The sequence below is a fragment of the Pipistrellus hanaki genome (genome assembly GCF_964339955.1).
Source record: "Pipistrellus hanaki genome assembly, chromosome: 3".
NCBI classification, from domain to species: domain Eukaryota; kingdom Metazoa; phylum Chordata; class Mammalia; order Chiroptera; family Vespertilionidae; genus Pipistrellus; species Pipistrellus hanaki.
Genome location: NC_140505.1, coordinates 35,236,988 through 35,254,225, shown reverse-complemented (window position 1 = coordinate 35,254,225; position 17,238 = coordinate 35,236,988). Strand labels below are relative to the sequence as shown.

General features: G+C 43.4%; 1 protein-coding gene across 3 annotated transcripts in view; it reads right to left on the bottom strand.

The window, feature by feature from the left end:
* Positions 1 to 16,699, bottom strand: part of GGACT (gamma-glutamylamine cyclotransferase) — a 41,865-nt gene extending 25,166 nt beyond the window's left edge. Inside the window, exon 1 of one of the 3 annotated variants that reach the window (XM_084880305.1) lies at positions 16,612 to 16,699. The gene's annotated coding sequence lies outside the window, so the exon portion shown is untranslated. The other 2 variants (XM_084880307.1, XM_084880306.1) reach the window with 2 other exon arrangements.
* Positions 16,700 to 17,238: the final 539 nt, after the last annotated feature.

Genomic DNA, 17,238 nt, shown 5'->3' with positions numbered 1-17,238 from the left:
GGCAAGAACAAATGAACAACTACACATAGCAGCTTGGATGTGCCTCACCACCCAAGCCAGGGAGAGGAGTCAGACAAACTGCCTACTCCGTGACTGGATTCACATGAAGGCACACAACTCCGCACTGACCTCTGCGCAGACAGCAGAGCAGTCCTCCCGGGAGGAAAGCAGCGCCTGAAGGGCATGGCCACCGGATCTAGCTGCTGGTCCCATGGTGTGCTCCTGGTAGAAAATCCATCAGCTATATGACTTCTCTTTCCCGATACAGCTTGGTAAATATACATTAAAATTGAGAAACCCACAGTAAGAGAGTAGACACTTTTGTGAGGAAAAATGCTTACAAGCATGAAACTACAGTGAACAAGAGGAAGACACAGAATGAAGGGCTCCCTAAAACTTAATGGAATCTGTAGGTGAGGGCGATGGAAGTCTTCACAGGAGTGGCCTGGCTGAGCGGACAGAGAAGCAGGATACTCAGGGGCTTGGAAAGGGAAGTGGCCACCGCTCCTCCCTCCCCCAGGGCCCGGGAGTGCAGGCAGATGCCCCTGGGTTGAGAGGGCTCCGAGTCATAACAGTCTTTCTCAATTGGAAGAACCTCCAATCACAGAAAATATTAAATAAAATTTAAATGAAAAATAATTAATAAAATTTTAAATGAAAAATAATTAAGTGAAACCAACTGAAAGCAAAATGGGCATTCCATGGGAGAAAGAAAAAAAGAAAGGAAGAGAGGGGGCGGGGAGAGGGAGGGAGAAAGAGAGGCCATCGTTGGCCCGCCAGGTGCACTGTAAGATTGAGAGAAAACGTACCGAGCTTAAGAAGTCTGCCCCAAGAGGAAGCAGAGCATGGAGTAGGCGTATTCCTACAAGGGCGAGAAGGCTTCAGAATCTCTAGCAGGACTGATGGGGGTGACTCTCTCCTGAAGGCAGTTAATAAAGTTTGGAGGAAGCGACTGCTACTTCAGAGGTGAAAACTGCAATGCAAACTCCAAGGATCATGAAAGATCAAGGAAACATGGCATCACCAAGGATCACCACACTCACCCCGAAACCAAACCCAAACACACAGATCTAAGGTTCACCCAATAAAGAATCAAAAACAGCTGTTAGGAGGAAACTCAATGAGTTACAAGAAAATACAGAAAGGCAATTCACTGAAATCAGGAAAAACAATCACATACAAAAAAAAAAAAAAAATGAGAACTTTAAGTAGCAGAAATCATAAAAAAGAACTAAATTCTAGAGCTAAAGAAGTCATGAATGAAATGGGAAAAAATGCAATAGAGAAAAATCTTCTGTTTGATTTATTCTGCTATTGATGCTCAGTGAAACAGAGTTAAAAGACAGGAACTTTGAAATAACCCAGTCATAAGAAGAAAAACAAATTGAAAAGAGTGAAGAAAGCCTATGTGAATTATGGGACACCATCAAAAGAACCAATATAGGAAGTGCACAGAAAACTTTAAAGAAATAACGGCTGAGAAACTCCCAGACCTGGGGAGAAAGTTGGACATCCAGGTTCATGAAGCTAATAGGTCACTCTGTTATTTCAATCCCCAAGATATTCCTCAAGACATAGTGTAATAACACTGTCAAAAAATCAAAGACAAAGAGAGAATCCTAAAAGCATCAGGAAAGAACAAAACTGTAATCTACCAAGGAATGCCCGTTAGGCCATCAGTGGCTTTCTCAGCAGAAACCTTATGTGTCAGTCTCCTGTTTGGGGGAGGAGGACTTTCGGGGAGGGGGGTAGTAAGTCTGAAGTCAGGGGGCAGAAACCTCAACTTGAACCACATCACCACCTTTTAAAAAGCTCTCGAAGGTGATGCTGGTGACCTGCCTCTTGGGAAACCACCGACTTCCCAGTGTTTCCCATTCAGGGAAGGCTTTCCTTTCCCAGCTTCACTGAGCTGTAATTCACTAAAACTGCACCTATTGAAGGTAGGTGTACAACGTGATGATTTGATGTGTATATGCATTGTGAAACTAACACAATCAGATTAACACATCCATCACCTCGCCTCGTTACCTTCTGTGCATATTTGCTTAAGATGTGATCAGAAAATGTTAAGAATTCATGCGCTGGTGGGGTCTGGCCGGCCCCCCCCTATTGGCCCGGGAGGGGACAAGGGAGGTTGGCTGGCTGGCCCCGCCCCCTACTGGGGTGTGGTGGTGGTGGGGGCGATGAGGGGCGGGGCTAGTTGGGGGGAGGGGCTCTGGTGGTTGGCAGGCCAGGCCTGCCCGCTGGTCGAACTCCAATCACACTCCTGGTGGAAGGGACAATTTGCATATTACCCTTTTATTATATAGGATAGTCGCCATCTGTCTGTACTTTAGATCCCCAGAAATTACTCATCTTGTAACTGAAACTTTATGCCCTTTCACCAACATTTACCACTGCCCTGCCCCCAGCCTTCTCCTTCTGCTTCTGTGACTTCCACTTTTTGGAGCCCGCACATTAGGTGGCATTGTACAGTGCAGTGAGTCCTCACTTAGTATCACTGGCAGGAACTGCAGCATTAAGTGAAATGACATGTAATAGAACTACAATACTTTTACCACAGGGCAGCAATTTTCAGCCTTTTTCAATTCATGGCACGAAAACTAATTACTGAAATTCTGCAGCACACCAAAAAATATATATATATATTTTCTGCCAACCTGATAAAAAAAAAATAGGTATAACTTTGACTCACTCACACCAACAGCTATTGTGTTGGCTGTTATCCTTTTTTAAATTTGACAATCTAAGGAAAAAGAGGTCATTAGACGCACATGTGACTAAATAAGCACTGCATAAAAATTCTTGCAAAAGACCACAAAAACATTACCAAACTTCTAAGACCCAAAACACTTCTATCATTAAACACTGACATCAGTTTGGGTTATTCGTCATTTAAGATGAATAAAAACAAGTAAGGGAGTTCTTTTCCAGCCGCTTAGTCCGGTTCGGGGTCATGGTGGGCGGAGCCTGTCCCGGCAGCTCAGGGCACAAGGCGGGCACCCACCCGGGACAGGACGCCCTTCTATTGCGGGCACGCTCACCGCCCCACTCCCTCAGCCTGGGCCAATGTGGACACGCCCGTTCACCTCATGTGCATGCCTTTGGCATGGGGAGGAACCAGAGAACCCGGAGAAACCCACACAGACATGGGGGGACATGAAACTCCACACGGACCGCGGCCCCGGGTGGGAATCAGTTTTTTTTTCTCATCATGATGACAGTGAACTGACATTATCCAGCCCTCCTCTATTTGTCTTTCTGTGTCTGCTTATTTCACTTAGAATAACGTCCTCCAGGTTCATCCATGCTGTTGCAAATGGCATGATTTCCTTCTTTTTATGGCGGGATAATATTTGTCTATTTCCATTATATATAATGGTCATCACTTGTGAATTTTATATGTGGAGAAAAGCGTAATATATAAGTAGACATATATAATGGGATATTATACACACACATACACACACACACACAGTTTCTTTATCTATTCATCTCTTGACAGACACTGAAGTTATTTCCATGTCTTGCCTATTGTGAATAAGGTCTTTCATTTCCACAATAATGCTACTGAAAAGTATTGACTTTTGGATTACAGAGGATTCCTTATGTAAAAACAGGGAAGGTACACTAATTCATGTTCACATGATTTTCTAGATAGTGTTTTTGTTTAATCTTTATTTATATGTTAAGTTCAATTAACCAGAAAAGCAAATTTTTCAAATATTAAAGATTTAACATGTGTACAAACCTGTATCTTGTTTTTTTTTTTTTTAAAAAAAAATACTTCCAGTATCCAAGCTATACAAAAAAGAAAAACAAAACACCTAAAAACAAAGATAATAATAAAAAAAAAAAGTCTTAAAATAACTAATACTGGCCCTTTCCAAGTTTTATACATATTAGCCCTTTAAATTTTGCCATTATTGTATGCAACTATGAGACTGTTCCCTAAATCAGTGGTCGGCAAACTCATTAGTCCAGTGTTTTTCAACCTTTTTTGGGCAAAGGCACACTTGTTTCATGAAAAAAATCACGAGGCACACCACCATTAGAAAATGTTAAAAATTTTAACTCTGTGCCTATATTGACTATATATAAAGTAATTCTCTTGAATAGGAATCAAATAAACACAAAGAAAGTATTTTATAATTACTTTATTATGAAATATTAAGTAAACAAAATAGTGAAAAATTATAAAATTCTTGTCTTGTCTGCACCTACGGCACACCAGGAACAGCGGTTGAAAAACGCTGCATTAGTCAACAGGGCCAAATATCAACAGTACAACGATTGAAATTTCTTTTGAGAGCCAAAATTTTTAAACTTAAACTTCTTCTAATGCCACTTCTTCAAAACAGACTTGCCCAAGTTGTGGTATTTTGTGGAATAGCCACACTCAAGGGGCCAAAGAGCCGCATGTGGCTCACGAGCTGCAGTCTGCCGACCACGGCCCTAAACAATATCACTGAATACAATTTTCCTAAGAGCATTACATGGTTACTTTCTTATGATTCAAGGTTGAGTTTAAGCATAAGTATTGAGCAACAAGAATAACCATCAGAAACATGGGGAATAAATTACATTTTTTACTTTCAACACCTGGTGTCGCCAGCATAACACAGCACAGAGACGCTCCGTGCTGTGTCCGATGGAGGGGAAGCTGGGTCTTCCCCGGGGAGATGAGCCCAGAGGCCCGGCCACACCCTCCAGCACGACCTACCTACACCCCGGGCGGGTGCCAGTCTCAGGAATCACATGGGTCTACAAGGTGCCTTTTATGTCTGTGTTTAATTTTGAGCATAATGACGCAAGGCAAAGACACGAGTGAAGTAAATTTGGAATACTTTTTTGTTACATGTAATATTTCACAAGCCATGGCTTGTTCACTTCCACCAACGAGTACCCCAATCTTTTGACCCTCTGCCCACTGCACGTGTGTGTCTGCTCCCCAAATTCACAGTTGCTCTTGTTCAGACTGGCTTGTTAACGACACGCCTGGAATTAAAAATCCAAAAATCTCCGCGAAAACATCATTCTTTAAAGTAACTGTGTTCATGTTGGACTTCAAAAAAAGGGGAGATTTCAAGAAGGAAATAGAGTGTCCTCCAGTGTCACAACCAAAGGTCACAGCGCAGACCCGCGAGAGGATGAGTTACTGCTGTGAGGCCTGTCGGCTTCAACCGCCTGACAATGTGAGCCTCTTCCATTGGCACACGGAACTGCTGACGGGCTAGCTGGGGAAGCACTTGTTAGATAAAACTGGAAAAAAACAAACAAAAAAAAAATCACAGCCCCAGTACTTCACAACTCGAGAAGCTGTTTTAAAACAAGATTACTGCCTAATAGCTCTCAGTTGTTTTCAGGCAGCAAACCCTGCAAAACCCTCTGGCAGTATAATTTTTTGATATTATTTCAATACCCTTCAGATTGCAGGAGTGTAATGTTATGCCTGGAGGCAGGAAGAAGCATGGTGTAGACTGAAGAACCTCTATGTCTGAAATAGACATACAGCTCATGATTCTCAGGTGAAACCTGGCCACCGTTTAGCTGGGTGACTGTGTCTGAGTTATTTCATCCTCGGAGCTTCGGTTACATGACCTGAGGATGATAATGCCACGTCAGCGATTGCTACGTTATAATGTATATAAAAATCCTGGCACACAGAGACTTTAATAAATATTAATCCCCCTCTGAAAGAAGGGGAAATCACGGAATTATTGTAAGGAAAAAAATAACAGAATGTATTACAGAGGGGTGTCTGGCATATAGTTTGTGTCCAGTAAATGTTAGTTCCTTTTTAACTTAGTAATCCCTAGAAAAAGCCATATCCTATCTAGAATAATTCAATGGTGTTCTTTGTAATGAAGTTTAATCTCTTGTGCATAGAAAAAGCTGTATAACCCTCTCTGCGATCCTAAACACTGCACACTAAGGATGATGTAGCACACCCACAGTTGATTGCAGAATTATTCACAGTAACCAAGAGGCGGAAGCAACCCTAGTGTTGGATAAACAAAATGTGAAATCCATTCCTAGCTAATAAAGAGGGAATATGCTAATTGACCGTCACACCCTCACAAAGGTGGCAGTGCCCGCAGCCAATAAGGAGGGAATATGCCAACTGACTGCCACACCCTCAAAGATGGTGGTGCCCATAGCCACAAGATGGTGGTGCCCAACCACCTAGGGTGGTCCGAGGTGCAAGTAAGCCTCAGATGGCAGCTGCCCAGCCACCCAAGGCTGCTCGAGACTTGTGCTGTCGGCAGTGGCAGCAGCAGAGGTGTGATGGGGGTATCATCTTCCCCAGTTCACTGGGTCACCTGCTGGACTGTGAGAGGGGGCAGGCTAGGCGAGGGGCCCCCCCTCCCCCTGCAGCTCCAGTGCATGAATTTTCATGCACCAGACCTCTAGGATACAATATTCAGTCAGACAGGAAGGAAATTCTGACACATGCTACAATGTGGATGAGCCTTGGGGACATTAATTATTCTGAGTGAAATAAGCCAGTCACACACACACACACACACACACACACACACACACACACAAATACTGTATGATCCCACTTGTATGAGATCTCTAGAGCAGTTACATTTCATAGACAGAAGTAGATGGTGGGCGCCAGGACCTGGGGGAGGAGAAATGGGGAGTGGCTGTATAGTGATGGGTAAAGAGTTTCAGTTTTGCAAGATGAAATCGTCTCAGAGTTCCGTTGTACAACAATGTGAATATACTTAACACCACTGAACTATGCACTTAAATAGTTAAGATGGTAAATTTTATGTGATGATTTATCACAGTTAAACATGAGGAAATGGTCGGTTTCATGAGGTAACTGGTAACCTGTCGTAATAACACAGGGTCCTCAAGCTGGTCCATTGTGGACTATTACAGATAGCGCGGAATCCATATCAAGCTGCAGGACTTACGCCTGCCACCTGAATAATTATCTGGGACTTATAGCAGGATTCACCTGCTAGAAAAATACGTGGAACTTGACATCTCTCACCATATAATATTTGCTATTATCATTGGAAAACTATAAGTTGTTAAAGCTGGAAGGAACTTTACAAATTACACTTTACAGTCCAAGAAAGTGAAATATAGACCTTAACCCAGTGAGAAAATTTAAGATAATACAGACAGTAATTATGAGAAGAACTGGAAAGAGAAACCATCTCCGGCTCCCTCTACGATCCTCTTAATGAATGGACACCTTAACTCTCCAGAATTCCTTAACCTCTGAACTGCACTGTTTAAGATGCTGCCACCAGGGGGCAGCAGGGGTATTAGGCTGGTATTCTAAAACCATGGCTTTAAGGCCCCAAGACATTTCTATTATTCCTTCCTCAAACCCAAAATATACATGCATATTTATAAAACTTTATTAATATTAACAAGCATAAAGTTTAAAAGACATCCATAACTTTGTTGTTAATTCTCACCTGAAGATTTTTTTCCCATTGATTTTTAGAGAATGGAAGGGAGGGAAGAAGGGGGAGGAGAGAGGAGGAAGAGAGAGCAAGCAACACTGATGTAAAAGACACACATTGATTGGTTGCCTCCTGCATGCGCCCCAACCAGATTGGGAATACATGAGTGCCTTTGACCAGGAATGGAATCCGTGACCCTTCGGTGCATGGGCTGATGCTCTAACCACTGAGCCCACTGGTCAGGGCATAGTACACCATAACTTTTAAACAAAACAATATGTGGGTCCAATGGAAGTAACATCCTTTCTAAGCCTTCACTGTCTTTTATTTAGTCCAGTCCTAACTGATGTAAAGGTTAATGAATGTTAGTTTTAAATAAAAAAATGACTTACGTACAGAAACCTATCCTATTTCTTTACATTTGGAAACAGATTTTCCTACTACTTGGCCTGTGAGGCTTCAGACTACAACCCCAAGCCCATTGGAGAATTTGTCCTCAATCTTCCTTTCTTGGTCAAGCTCAGGCTTTCTTTTAAGACCCCTGTGTTACAAAGGAAGGTATCTCAACAGGTTTAACCCTTCAGCAACTGTTCACAATAAAAAGCAGGAGATCCTAGTGAACCCTACGTGCACACCATCCTCCCAATGACACGACAGCAATTTCCACTCTGCCTTTAGACATAATACCACCAACCAGAAGCTCACAGCACAGCCGCCAGAGGGCGAGACCTGAGTTTAAAGACAGGCCCTCCCCGAACTGAGACTTTCAGAGTTCCATCTAACGCTAGGCATGAGGGGCGACAACGTTAGCAGTGACATTTTGGTAATTAAGCCAGTAGTCACCTTCACACTTTCAAGCAATAGTGACCAGGGACCATGGTCCCTAAATTATTCAAATGCAAGGCTTTTACTGCTGCCTCAGACACATGGGAGCAGTCCACTTTGACATTACAACAGAGCTCACTAGAGTTAAAGGCATTCAAAGAAATTATTCTCTGCTCAGATCATTTATTCTCCTGTAACTAATGAGTCACCAGTTAACCTAACCTAGCATGAAGCAATGAACTATTGGTTACTAATGGCAAAATAGGAATGGGACATGCATAAAATGCTTATAATGAATGAATTACTGCAAAATGCATCATGTATTTAGATACTATTTTGGAATCCTTTGCCATCTATTGTGTATCAATGATGAGATCTAAGAAAGAGTCCTAACCACATATTCTGCTTTTAACTTTTCCCCCAATAAAATAATTACTATTTTTAAATGTAGACTATCCCCCAAAACAGAAATATTTATTTTTATAATGGTATATAAAGTAAGCTTAATTCAGTAATTTATTAAAGAATTATTAGAAATGATTTTTGTAACACTTAAAAAACTGAAATAAAGTAATAAAAAATAAAAACAACATATATATTAGGATAACTCAAATTTTAAAAAAAACAAAAAAAAACAATAGCAAGTGCTGACAAGGATACGAAGCAACTAGAACTCCCATACATTCCGGGTGGGGATACAAAGACAGGGCACAGCCACCCTGGAAAACAGTTTGGTAGTTTCTTATAGACATTTATCAAATGACCCAGACATCCCACTCCCAAGATCTGCCCCCCAGAAAGATGAAAACTTTTGACCAAAAACCCATATAAAAATGTTTATAGTGCCGAAACCGGTTTGGCTCAGTGGATAGAGCATCAGCCTGCAGACTGAAAGGTCCCAGGTTCGATTCCCATCAAGGACATGTACCTTGATTGCAGGCACATCCCCAGTAGGGGGTGTGCAGGAGGCATCTAGTCGATGTTTCTCTCATTGATGTTTCTAACTCTCTACCCCTCTCCCTTCCTCTCTGTAAAAAATCAATAAAATATATTTTAAAAAAATGTTTATAGCAGCTCTATTCATAATTCCCCCCAAACTGTAAAGAATCCAAATGTCTTTCAACAATGATTGAATACAAAAATTATGGTATGTCTGTAAGATGGAATGCCATTTGGGAATAAGAAAGAATACACACGTCTGTGTGAAAAAAAGCCAGTCTCAAAGGTTTCACACTATATAATTTCATTTATGTGACTTTCTGGAAATGGCAAAACTTATACTAATCCCCCCTCATGGTTTTCATTATGTTTTTTATAATCTGCATATAACTTTATAGAAAACAAAATCAAGAGAGAAAGAGTAATTCAAGGCAGGCAATTATGACTCTACTAAAAAATAAAAGTCCTTAAAGAATGCTATTCAGTCCTCATTCAATGCTCATAAATCAGTAAAAAATCATGAGCCGTAGAAATATTAATACTTTTCATTAGCTTTGCTGCATGCTCCTAAGTAGAGATGACAACAGGAAGAGCTAAACATTCAAAAAGTTAAAAAGCAGATGTAATAATCTGAACAAATGGACAAGGGTACAGCATAATGTGCAAAGTTCCTCTCCAATTTACTCCGGCATAACTCAAAATGTCAGACACACATTCCATAAAACACCCCCCACTGACGGAAGTGAGCTCTTTCTTTCTTTCTTTCTTTTTTTAAAATATATTTTATTGATTTTTTTACAGAGAGGAAGAGAGAGGGATAGTGAGTTAGAAACATGGATGAGAGAGAATCATCCATCAGCTGCCTCCTGCACACCCCCTACTGGGGATGTGCCTGCAACCAAGGCACATGCCCTTGACCGGAATCAAATCCGGGACCTTTCAGTCTGCAGGCCGATGCTCTATCCACTGAGCCAAACCGGTTTCGGCAGAAGTGAGCTCTTTCTGACTGGCTGCCCATTATGTGGAAGGCAAAACTGGGGAATCAAACTGAGGAAGTCCTGATTCTCATGCAATCAGCATTAACAGATGAGAAAATGCTAAACATTTTTGTCTGAATTTCGTTTGAAATAGTCCAACACTGTGTAAGGCTAGCATGCAAACACAATGACATGGGTATGAATAAGAGAAAGAACGAAAAGGCGAAGCAACTGCAGCAGCCAAGCCCCAACAGGGTGTGGAGACAGGTGTGGCCATGGGGAGGACGGGCACAGGAGGGGGCCACTGAAGGTTCCTGACAGCCCGTGAGTGGAGCTCTGAAGAACGGGTGACACTTCCCATGGGGAGCCAGTGACTCCGGTCCCTCAGAAGTGTTGTTCATGTCGAGGAAGGAGGGGCCCAAGGCGTCTGGAGCAGAGCCACCGCCTCAGCGTGGAGGAGCAGCGGAAACAGGCTGAGAGCGATGAGCACCTGGGAGTAACGCATCTGACGGCCCCCGATGTCTGGACAGTGCCCTGATCTGCAGCAGCTAATGCATCAGGAGGCGGGGTGAATGAATAAAGCCCCTCCCTCCCTAGAGATGTCCATGTCCTAATCCCCAAAACCTGTGAACATGTTACCGTGCAACGCCTTGGGATGCAGAAATGATCCTGGGTTATCCACATGGGCCCAATCTGACAGCCCCTTCTCTCCTAAAGAGCAGAGAAGCTTTCCCGGCTCCTAGCAGAGAGCGAGTTGTGACCGCCTTGGAGGGGTCAGAGGGATGCGATATGTCTATCTTTCAAGGTGGAGGGCAATAAGCCAAGGAATGTGGACAGAAAACTGATTGTCCTCCAGGGCCTCAGGGTGGGCCTCGGCCCCGCTGACGCCTTCCTTCCAGGCAGGGAGATCCTTCCATTACAGTATGTGACCTTCCGAATCTCTTCCCTCCACACCCCACTGAACCACCCATGTGAGGTCATGACCCTTACTACATGGAGTCACTTAGCACCAACACCGCTCCACCTGCGTCCATGCTATTTGCATTCTTCTCCTTTTCAGAGTTTACATGGATTGAATAGGTACGAAATGCCAAGTACTATGTATAGAATTCCTCATGGGTTTTCTTATTCAATTCTCCCCAACAACCTTATCAGGTAGACATGACTGTTATGCGCATTTTTAAAAAAATAAAATAGTTGAAAATCATCCCGCTGATAAATGACAGAACCAGGATTAAAACCAGGAGTCTGACCAAAGAGTTGGTCCCTTTAACCGTGACAATAGCTGTCCCCTAAGTGAGAAATAGAAGTTCCAAGATCTTGTGCATTTAGTAACACAATACCCTTTAGCATACAGACCATTAATAGTTGCTGAATATGAACCAATGGGGCAAAGAGAGTTTTACCTTACTATTCTTCTTTTTTTAAAAGAAAACTTTATTATGAGAAGTCAAGTACATATAAAAAAAATAAAGTTATGATATAATGATCCTCCAAACACCCATCCCCCAACTTCAATACTTATCAATGTAGGGTCTATCTTAATGCTAACATTTAATCAATTTAATATGATATTATCTGGTAGAAAAAGTTCCCTATAATGCTATTCTTTTTCAGAATCACATGTTCTTTTTTTTTTTTCAATATATTTTATTGATTTTTTACAAAGAGGAAGAGAGAGGAATAGAGAGTTAGAAACATCGATGAGAGAGAAACATCGATCAGCTGCCTCTTGCACACCCCCTACTGGGGATGTGCCCGCAACCAAGGTACATGCCCTTGACCGGAATCAAACCTGGGACCCTTCAGTCTGCAGGCCGACGCTCTATCCACTGAGCCAAACCGGTTTCGGCAGAGTCACATGTTCTTAGCTCTCATTACATGTTCATTTATCTGTGTTAAAGAAATTTTTTTTTAAAATAACCTTGAAATGGTTATTATCTTTCTAAGCAAAACACAAAGCAAGTAAAACTGTAAAGAGATTTTATTTTTTCCCTACTATATAGAATTAAAATTTTCTGCAGAGCATAAATACTGTAAACAAAGTTTTAAAAAATGGGGGAAAAGTTGTAACATATTATATGACAAAAATTAGCATTCTCAGAATATAAAGAATTCTTACAAACCAATAAGAAAAAGACCGCGCCCCAATGGCGGTTGACTGGAAATAAGGAGGGAATATGCAAATTGACGTGACCAGGCGAGAGGCAGAAAGAGGCTCTGGGTCAGAGTGAAGGCGGTGCTGGCAGCCAGGGGAAGAAAAGCCAATTCTTGCATGAATTTTCATGCATCAGGCCTCTAGTAGTAATATCTAAAAATGCCCCCTTTTTGGGGGGTGCCTACTGCACGATCTAGGGTGAAATATTGTGTTATCTGAAATTTAAACTGCTGCAACAACAGCAAAAAACAAAACAAAACAAAACAAAAAAAACAATAAAGAAACTGTTTTTAGCAAACTGTTAACTATTTGATGGATATACTGAAGTCCATCATATCATTCCCTCTGCTTTTGTTTGCTTTAATTAAAAAGAAAAATAAACCAAAACCAAAACCTTGATTAAAAAATAAAAAGTTTATCGCCACACAGCCTCTCTCTCCAGGCACACCTCACCCGACCCCACTCCTTCTTACACCGGGTCCAACCTCAAAGTATCATTTGCTCCCATATCTCTGAACACAGTTACATTGTAAACTTCTTATCTTTGCTCATGGTGTCTACCATCAGGAATGCAACATGACACTCCTCTGCCTATAAAAATTCTAACTCTTGCCCTAACTGGTTTGGCTCAGTGGATAGAGCATTGGCCTGTGGACTGAAGGGTCCCAGGTTTGATTCCTGTCAAGGGCATGTACCTTGGTTGTGGGCAAATCCCCAGTGGGGAGTGTGCAGGAGGCAGCTGATTGATGTTTCTCATCGATGTTTCTAACTCTCTATCCTTCTCCCTTCCTCTCTGTAAAACATCAATAAAATATATTAAAATAAAATTCTACTCTCTGCTCAGGGTCCAGCTGTGACCTTCTCCGGATCCTCCAGCAAGAATTCATTGTTGTGCTCCCACAGCACCCTGCCTCTTTGGCAGGCATCCATCCTTCTCAGCACTTTAGCTATTCACCGTGTCTGTTACCTCATCATGCCACACAAACCCTGAAACTTTCAGTACCCAGCTGTCTTCTGTAAACCCACTGGAGGGCTACAGTAATATCACCTTACACAGCTCTCAGGTCCAACCCAAACAAGGCTTTCTGGCCCTGAGCAGCTTCCCTGACAAGAGAGAGAGAGACCCTCCATTAAAGAACAGGTCCCTGCTAAGCAAGATGCTGGTCACATATAGCCAATGCTCTCTTTCTTAACAAAATCCCTAATGATTGACGTTTGCACCTGGCTAAGGTCACTTGCTTTCGTCCTCCTCCGGTCACCTCTGCTTGAGCTGGGTCCCTCTGCAAACACGGCTGCCTGCAGCATGCCAGCCCGCAGGGCGCCCCACCCCCTCCGAAAGGCCCTGGCCAATGTGGGTACAAAGCCTTTCAGACTCCACTGGGAACAGCTGACGCAGACTAGGACTTTTGAGAGATCTTACTAGATCAAAGGAAGAGAAAAATGAGCAGGTAATTTAAAACATAAACATGTCTTCCGAAACCGGTTTGGCTCAATGGATAGAGCGTCGGCCTGCGAACTGAAAGGTCGCAGGTTTGATTCTGGTCAAGGGCATGTACCTTAGTTGCGGGCACATCCACAGTAGGGGGCGTGCAGGAGGCAGCTGATTGATGATTCTCTCTCATAGATGTTTCTAACCCTCTATCCCTCTCTCTTACTCTCTGTAAAAAAATCAATAAAAATATTTTAAAAAAACATAAACATGATAAAATTTCACAACAGGAAATGAATCTAAAGCAGTCATATTGTAGTGCAAAAAAATATTAACATTTAAAAGCTATCAAGACTACATTACAACATTTTCAAAAGCCTCCTAATATGTAAATCAAAAAAGGAGGAAAGTAGAAGAATAGCATGTAAGGAAAAATATCCTGTAAATAGATTGCATCTAGAAAATTTGTACTTTAGAAAATTAATTGTAATCCTAACAGCAAGACTCCCTTGAAAAAACACACATGGTGTCAAAACAAGCCCGAGGAAAATCATTTGAGCAAAAAAATGAAAAAGGATCCCAAGTCAAATTTATAGAAAATATTCCTATATTAACTTCTGGTCGAGAATATGTTTGTGTATTTTCAGAAAACAACTCCGAGACCATGTGGATTCTGGCAACAGAGAGGAATTGACAGGACTACTCCAACCATGAAGACAGAAGACACCTTGCCATAATAGCAGTCAGCAGCTGTGTGTCACTGCAGGTTGCCCAGGACCAAACCAGAGAGGGTTGGACCTGCATTACCACCATTTGCCCACCATCCAGAACTGAAATATCATTGCTGACATATACACATAAGGAACTGTTTGACATTGGAATTGGGTCTCAAAAGGGAGAGATCAACCAAAGGATTTGTGTGCATACCTATGAGCCTAACCAGTAGTCAAGGACAATAGGGGGGTGGGAGCATGCGTGGGGAGGGGGAGGGGATTGGAATGGGGGGTTGAGGACAAATATGTGATACCTTAATCAATAAAGAAATTAAATAAATAAATAAGTAAAAATAAGAACATAAACAGTTTCAGTTTCTATCTGTGTCCCATTCTGCTTCCTGCTGCCCGTTACCCAAGGCCGGCAGGAATAAGCGCCCTCTCTAGGACCAGGGGTAATGGTGAGGGCCCTGGTTAGCAAGGTCAGCTGGTCCAAAACATGTCCGAACAAAAACCCACCCATGAGAAAGTTTAACTTTGCAAACTCCACTTTTGAAACAGAACACTCTCTGCCAGGTAGTGTGCTTCGGAGTTTCTGGTTTCTCCTGGGAGTCAGTTCAAGAAAACAGCATTTGGGGGAAATGAGGGCAAACTACAGGAGCTCTTCAATATCAGCATTTCAGTAAATTGTGTGAGACCGGGGAGACCAGTCTTCAATTGAAGGAAAAAGTGCATACGTACATGCTTAAGACCTACACTTTACATGGGTCGACCCAACTGACTTAGAGGTACCCCTTAGTTGTTGTTTTTTTAAATTAAAATTTTATTTTATTTTTTAAATTATATTTTATTGATTTTTTTACCGAGAGGAAGAGAGAGGGATAGAGAGTTAGAAACATCAACCAGCTGCCTACTGCACACCCCCTACTGAGGATGTGCCCGCAACCAAGGTATTATACATGCCCTTGATGGGAATCAAACCCGGGACCTTTCAGTCCGCAGGCCGATGCTCTATCCACTGAGCCAAACCGGTTTTGGCTACTCCTTAGTTTTTAATACATGATTTCTCCCCGGGACATGAAGCAAAATTAAAGAGCAACCAGGAACTTTCTTGTCAGTTCAACATGAACAAAGTCCGCTTGGGCTGAACCGTGCCCTTATTTAGGGTTTCCAGTGCGATTGTATTATCTTTGGTCAACAGAGTGAACCAGCAATAACCGTATTGCATAATCAAGACAGCAAGAGAAACACACTGCTCCAACATTTCCTCCGTGTCACCCACGGCTCCAAAGGAAACGAAGCTCAAAAACTGGCAAATGCCAGAAATTTTTACATTTCTTTTTGCAGCTTTTGGTCTCCTCACAAACACAAACCTCTAACATTAAAAACAATCCCAGCCCAGCCAGCCTAGCTCAGCGGTTGAGCATCGACTTAGGAACCAGGAGGCCACTGGTTCGATTCCCGGTCAAGGGCACATGCCTGGGTTGTGGGCTTGATGTCCGTGCAGGAGGCAGCAGATAAATGATTCTCTCATTGATGCTTCTCTCTCCCTTCCACTCCGAAGTCAATAAAAAGATATTAAAAAATAAAATAGCCGAAACCGGTTTGCTCAGTGGATAGAGCGTCTGCCTCAGGACTGAAGGGTCCCAGGTTCCATTCCGGTCAAGGGCATGTACCTTGATTGCGGGCACATCCCCAGTGGGGGGTGTGCAGGAGGCAGCAGCTGATCGATGTTTCTCTCTCATCATGTTTCTAACTTTCTATCCCTCTCAATTCCTCTCTGTAAAAAATCAATAAAATATATTTAAAAAAATAAAAGAACATTAAAACAAATCCCGAAAAGTGTTAAGTGTTATTGAACGGAGAAATCCTTTCACAACTACCTTGTGAAGTATTCCCCTTTTCCTATTAGCAACAGCCGTGCACACCCGGAGGCAGGTCCTGTTCCCGCAGCGGAAGGAGCCGGCCCCCCCCTCCTCCTGTCCCCCCTCCCGCACCCCGCGGGCCGGGCCGGGACGCGGCCCCGGAGCTGCACCCGCGCAGGGACGGGCGGCCGGAGTCCCGGGGTCCCCGGGCCACAGCGCACACGGGCGGGGCAGCCCTGGTCCTCGGCTCGGCCCAGCCGGACCCTCACCTGCTGCGGAGCGGCGCCCTGGGAAGCACGGGCCGGGCCGCCGAGCGGAAATCTCCGGCCCAGACTCACCGGCCCCTCCGGGAGGCCGCCCCCGGCGGCGCCCCCTGGAGGCGGGACGCGGTACCAGCCCGCCCGGCCCCGCCGCGGGGTGCCTTTGCCGGGGCAGACAGGTGCGCTCTGACCCGCCCCACTGGCGCTCCTGGCTGCCTCCCTCCCTCCCCGGGGACCCAGAGCGCCTGGGGGGGAAGTTGGGGGGGGGGGGGAGATACACCACCTCAGCTACACACAAACACACACATAGACCAGCTTCTGTGGAATGAAGTCATCAGTGATCTGTAAAAACAGAACACCCATAAACAAATAGTTCAAAGTAGTGGTTTTCAAAATGTGGTCCCAGAACAGTAGCTTCAGCTACTGAACAAAGAAATGCACAATCTCAGGTACAACCCAGACTTTCTGAACCAGCAGCTGGGGGGGGGGAGGGTGTATGGGGGCGGGGAGGGGGCAGGTGTGCGCATTTTAATGAGAGCTTCAGGTGTATGTTCAAGTTTGAGAACCATGGTTTATTGAAGATTTGCTCTAGTTACTCTCAAACTGTATTGTCTATATGAATCAACTGTAAGATCT